We start from the raw sequence: 5,271 nt of genomic DNA, 5'->3' as shown, positions 1-5,271 counted from the left end.
TTTCTTAGCATATCCATATTAGTTGTGGTGGTTTCATTAATATTTCCTGTAACATACTGTATAGCTTCTGATTAACAAATTTTTGAATTTCATTTGCTGTTTAATATTTCAGGGGCACCCACTATCTGTTTGTTAAAATGCTTGTGTTTGCCCTCCTGCTGTCAGTTTTCTGTTAAATACTTCCCTATCTTTGCTTCCTATATATTTGGTATATACTTTTCTCAAAACTATCCCCCACATCTCAGTTATTTTTCTCTCATTTTCATTTCTTCCTGCTCCATATTTATTTATCGTTTCTTAGCTGTCTGTGATCTTTGACTTTTTTCATTACCTTACCCTTGAACATTTTTTATTCTGTCATTTTCTTTCCCCATCTGACATCTCATTTCGTAGATAATTTTCTTTATTTTCTGTCATAATGCAAAGTCTAAAAGTCTAATTTCTTGGACTGTGCTCATTCTAGAATAGTTTTTTTTTTTTAAACTTGTTCCAGTTTATTTTTTACTTTTCTTCCTGCTATAGTATTTTTGTGTTGTTGATGAGCCTTTTGTATTCACACTTTTCATTTGAAAGGGGTTGGTGCTGTTTAGGCCTCATCGACCCACGGGGCTGGGTGGATTCTATTTTGCTCCCTTCTGTTTTCCTCTGGGTCCTCTCAGTACCCTCATCTTATAATGTGCGCTCGAGGCCAGGTGTTGATGGCTTAATGCTCTCCTCAGTTTCTGAGAGTTGGGGGATAGTTGCTGGAAAGAACAATTACACCTACAAGGGGCGTTAAATTGCTTCTCTTTCTTTCTCCATAGTTATTATTTTTTGAAAAGGGTGTGTGGTAGAAAACTGAATCTTTTTTCCAAATGAGATAGGAACAGTTCTGTCCCTTTAAACACACACAATACTTAGGAAGCTTGTTTCACTTAGAGTGGAAAATTATTCTGGGACAAAGTCAACACAAAGAAACAAACAATAGAAAGCAGGAAAGAGAACCGGTTAAATGCAGCTCCAGAGTCCAGCAGTTCTTGGGGTCATTGTTATGCCCAGAATTCGTGATCCCCAAAGACCACTAGGGAGCCGAGTCCGATGCAAAAGCAAAAGAACCTTTATTCGAGCTAGCTCGAGCTCAATCCCCTACCTGCACCGACGCAGGGGTGAGATACCAGGGAGAGAGAGCGAGTTTCAAAAGCACAAAGGTTTTATAGGGGTCTAGGGGCAGTTGGTGAGGTAATGGCTGTGGCCTCAGCCGATTGGTTGGGGAAGGGTCGGAGTCCTGTTACGCAGGTCGCTGGGCATGTTTTGATCAGAAAGTTTGAACGGGTGAGCGGGAGGTTACTCAAGGGGAGGAGGCACAGTCTGAGGTTTCTGTGAATTTCCCGGAAAAGGGGTCATGTCGGGGACATAGTCACTCAAGGTGGAGAACACAGAACAAGATGGAGTCGGCCGGCGTAGGCCCGCCCTTTCAGTCATGGTTACATGCAGCCCAGCATGGGCATCTGTCTGTCCTACACACTTGAGATGGAGGTGGACGGACTGGATCAGGTAGCTACTTTAACGTGGAAAACCTGCAGACGCCATCAAGTAGCTCCATCCAGACTTTAACAGGACAGACAAAAGGAAATCATTCCATAGGCTGAAACAGAACAACAAAAACAAAACTACATTGTTTCTTTCCCCCAAGTGAAATCAACATGAAAGGTCCTGTGTGATTGCAAAATTACCGAGTACAAATGGAATACACTGAAACATCAAAGACTCCATTATTTTATAAAGAAAGTACATGTCAAAATATTCTAATTCCACACAGTACAACAGACTGCTGTCTTATCTACCAGTGCCAGCACCGAGGGTCCTGGGAGGGCAGCGAGGAGGGCTCCCGAACTGTCCCTGCAGCTCTGCTTGCACCGGGCGCCGCCCAAGGACCCCAAATCTCTGCTTGGAATTACAAGCCGAGCTCAGAGTGGGGAGACGCTTGCCCAACCGGGTTTTGTTGCATGTGCTTTTTGTTCAGGTGCGACTTCTTTCTTTAAGGAGGTTTAAGGCCGCCTGGGTTTTTGTGCTTTCAGTGCTGATGTGAAGCCCAACCGCAGGACCCTCTACCCACTGACACAATGTGCTCCCAGTGTAGGTAAAGGACAGTGTCCCCTCTGGGCAGCACAGAGTTGATAAAAAAGTAAGGAAAGCTGTCCTGAAAGCTTAGGCAGTTAAGTTAGAGGTGAGCTGGAGGCAAGGACGGTGATAAATAGGTTAGGAGTTAGAAGCCCTGGGGGCACAACATCACACATTAGAAGCCTGGAGGCACAGCATCCTGACTGTGGCTTCCAAGACCCTGGGCAGACAGAATGGGAGCCACCGGTACAGAGCAAGCGCTCTCCTCCTATACCTCTGCCCCAGGGTAACCCCTAGACTCATTATAATGTATTTGCATTGCTGTTTTAGCCCCCCTGCCCACCCTGGCCTTGGGGGAAGCTGCCGTGACTGTGACTGTTGGGTAGAAACCTTGTAAGGTCAAAAACTCCTGGTCCCAACCTGTGGGAGGAGTCCCCAAAATGACTGGAAGCAGCCTCTATTAGAGACCACTCCCCATAACCCAAGGCCCCACTCACACAAAAAGAGAGGACCCCTGTACCCTCAGGGCAGTTGCCCCCTCTGGGCCTGCCTGCTCCCCCTTCTTGGGAGAGTAGTACTGTCCCTCATAAACTCTTTTGTGCTTGCTCCCTTCCTTCTGGCTGTCTTTCTTTGAGCGTGGATGCTCCCCTAAACCTTTTGTGGGGAATGTAAGAACCAAAATAGCCATTCCCACAAGGCAGGCTCTCCCAGTGGTAATGGTCCCAGTCACTAGTTTTGGGCGTCTTTCTCACTGCTGGCAGCTGACAGCTGTCCACACTCAGGGTGATGATGATTCTCTTGGGTCTTCTGTCTTTTAAAAAAAAAAAAAATTTTAATGTTTCTTTCTTTCTTTTTTTTTTTTTTTTAAATGTTTATTTATTTTTGAGACAGAGAGAGACAGAGCATGAACGGGGGAGGGTCAGAGAGAGAGAGGGAGACACAGAATCTGAAACAGGCTCCAGGCTCTGAGCTGTCAGCACAGAGCCCAATGCGGGGCTTGAACTCACGGACCGCGAGATCATGACCTGAGCCGAAGTCGGACACTTAACCGACTGAGCCACCCAGGCGCCCCAAATGTTTATTTATTTCTGAGAGCATGAGCAGGGGAGGGGCAGAGAGAGAGGAGACACAAGAATCCGAAGCAGGCTCCAGGCTCTGAGCTGTCAGCACAGAGCCCAACGCGGGGATCGAACTCACAAACCGTGAGATCATGACCTGAGCCGAAGTTGGTTGCTCAACCGACTGAGCCACCCAGGCACCCCTTGGGTCTTCTGTCTTGACCTGCTTCGGCTCTGGCTGCTCTGACTGGTCGCCATTCTGGTGCTTTGTGGGCAGGGAGGCTGACACCCATGCACGTCTGGCCAGCCTGTGCAGAGGACCCACCACTGCACCGTTCACCAGGCCATGGACGGTAGCAGGGATTGGCACCATGTGAGTTGCGTTTTGCGTTATAGTTTTTATTGGTAGCTGGCGGTGACCTGGACAGGGGTGGTCTATGAAATCTGAACGACCCGGCTAGCAGTGCCTATAGGGTGAGGCATGGCGAATCACAGGAATAGGTTCTATTTTCACCTTTATTTCTTTATGATCTTCATTCTCTTGCGGCTCTGCCCTAGTGGGGGGCCAGCATGGCTGCCTGAGTGACCACTGCCTGGTCAGTGACGGTGTATGTGTTCGCTGGGGCCAGGCTGGCCATGCCAGTAATAGACACTGCTGGGATCTGATGGATGATGTGAGTCGTCTGCACGACAAGCTGCTCAGAGGTCCAGGTGGTCACAGGGGCTGTGACTGTGTAGGTGACAGGCCTGATTGCTGGTGGCAGCTGCTGCTGCGTGGCAGTTAAAGGCCCAACTAGACAGAGGTGAGCCTGGTGCACTCTGGACAGACAGGGCCTCTTGGATGACAGGCAGTTGGGACTGTGAGGTTGCAGACGCAGGCTCCAGGTCGGGAGGGGGTGGGGCGCAATGAACCTTCTCTCAACAGGCTCTCAGGGGTCTGGGCACCACTGGCCTGAGCAGACCGCACTCCGGTGTGACTGGGAGGGTCTGGGGCACTTCTATATGAGAGAGGTCCCCCAGGGGATCTGCAGCAAGGCACGCCCCTGTGCCATCTTTTCCTAAAAGCCTGCTCTATTCATTTGCTTTCAGGGGCAGGATCTATCCTCCAGAATGAGCCTTTGCCTAGTTCTTCCTGGGAACGTGGTATTTTGATGAGATAAGGATTCAGAGAGAGGCTGTGGCAGACTGAATTCTGCCAGCCCTTGTCTACCGTCCTGTGGTGTGGATAATTTTTAGTGATGTGAGTATAAATTCCATTTAGAGTGAGTTGTTTATCAGGGGCCATTGTAATTGCTTGTACGATTAACTGCATAGGAATAAGGTGGCTTTGAATCATCCTCTGGGCTGTCTCCACCAGAAGCTTCCTTTTCATTTTTTCTGGCTGCGAGTTGTCGGCCTTTAAATTGAGGTCAGCTGGTGTCACACAGCCCATTTTTGTACCCCGAAGACCCTGCTCCCGGGGGCGGGGGGGGGGGGGTCGGGTTGCTGGATGGGTAGGAGTTTGCAGCACTGACGGTTCCCATGGGCTGAGATGATGAAGTGCGCCATGGTGTCTGGAACGCCTACGGTCAGGGGGTCAGGGGGCCAGGGGCGAGGTGCGGACCTGCGTGGGCTTCACCCCTGAACCTCCCGCTTCTGCACCTTCTCACGTGATCTTGCCGTCGGTGCCCGGGAACCCGAACGTACACACGTGCGGCAGCTTCCGCGATCCCATGGTTCTTGCGGTTCTTGCCCGCAGCTGTTGCAGAGACAGAGCAGGGAGAAGCCGCTGTCGCCCCGGGAGTGAAGATGTGGAGGTGGCGCCACCAGATGAAGCCCAAGTGGCCCGTGCTCAGGTCCACGGAGCCCTGCAACCGGTTGCGCCTGATGGTCACCCAGCGCTTCCTCGTCAGGTACTGGACCTCGTGGACCTCGAGGCGTGCCACGGCCCAGCCGCCTGGTGGGGACCCCCTGTCGCCCGGGGGCCTGGCCACCGCCCTCGGCCTGAGAGTGCCCGGCCACCCCTCCCACCGCCAGGGAGCTGAGGGCCACGTGCGCTGCCAGGCCGGCTGGCGACCAGCGGAGGCCACACCATAGTTATTTTAAGGGACATTCCTGGGGACATTCCTCTGCA

The 5,271-nt window shown here is 50.9% G+C and overlaps 1 pseudogene; it reads right to left on the bottom strand.

Annotated features, from left to right (window-relative positions):
- Positions 1-2,593: 2,593 nt before the first annotated feature.
- LOC122218419 lies at positions 2,594-4,872 on the bottom strand (annotated as a pseudogene).
- Positions 4,873-5,271: the final 399 nt, after the last annotated feature.

This window comes from Panthera leo, chromosome B1, assembly GCF_018350215.1.
Source record: "Panthera leo isolate Ple1 chromosome B1, P.leo_Ple1_pat1.1, whole genome shotgun sequence".
Classification (NCBI taxonomy): domain Eukaryota; kingdom Metazoa; phylum Chordata; class Mammalia; order Carnivora; family Felidae; genus Panthera; species Panthera leo.
Note: the sequence above shows the minus strand (reverse complement) of the source record. Positions and strands in the feature narration are given on the sequence as shown.